The following is a 985-nucleotide window of genomic DNA, read 5'->3' on the forward strand; positions in this document are numbered from 1 at the left end:
GAGTTGAATACAGTTAAAATGGCGTTTCTAGCCCACGGTATCCCTGAGATGTTAAGGTTCAGCTTCTCACGAGTTGAATACAGTTGACAAGCAGCTGTTGACAGCGTCTGCAGAGACAAGCAGGCAGCGACAAGCGACGTGCATTTCTGCATTCAGTTTCAAACAAATAGAGCATCCTGTTGTGTTATTACACTGTTGTATTATGATATTATACAAATTGAAGGAACCGCGGCGTTTTATAATTACAAAGACGTTTTCCTTCCAGCGCGTATTATTTGACTGCAAGTCAGGGAGTGAGAGACGGCGATTATCAAAGTGACACCCAATATTAATATATACAGCACTTTGTTGTGTTATTTCACTGTTGTATTATGTCAAGATTAAACAAAATGAAGGAACAGTTACGATTTACAAATATGCCGCTGTTTTGTTTCAGCGGATCTTCAGTATTGACTGTAAGTCTATGGAGCAGTGAGACGTATGCGCTGGAATGAGCGACTTACACAAATACTATTCATCCCATCTCAGTAACACTGACAGCTGAATTCGTGACAATTTTCTCTACGATTGTCATCTGTTATATGTGTATAAAGCTTAAGAACGGCATAATAGGAGCAGAAAAGCGGCAAGAGGAATAGTAAAAGCAAGCGAGAGCTGCTAGACCGGGGAGTCACGTGACACACTATGCTAGCATATCGGTAGCTAGCTTAGCTGCTAAGTTAGCATTAGGTCCTGTTCTCCATTATTTTGTGGTGCACACAACTATGCGCAATCACATTTGGTATTATGAAGATTAAGTCAATGGTCAAGCTTTATTTCGATGCCACTTTTAAAACATCGTCTCTTTTTGAATTATCAGTCTAAATACATATGTTTTCTTGTACAAGTGGGTTTAGAGTAGTGACCAGCTGCATCACTGTCTAGTATGGCAACACTACTGCTGTGGACTGCAAGCGCCTGCAGAGAGTGGTAAAGACTGCGGAGG

The sequence above is a fragment of the Monopterus albus genome, unplaced genomic scaffold (genome assembly GCF_001952655.1).
Source record: "Monopterus albus unplaced genomic scaffold, M_albus_1.0 scaffold362.1, whole genome shotgun sequence".
Classification (NCBI taxonomy): domain Eukaryota; kingdom Metazoa; phylum Chordata; class Actinopteri; order Synbranchiformes; family Synbranchidae; genus Monopterus; species Monopterus albus.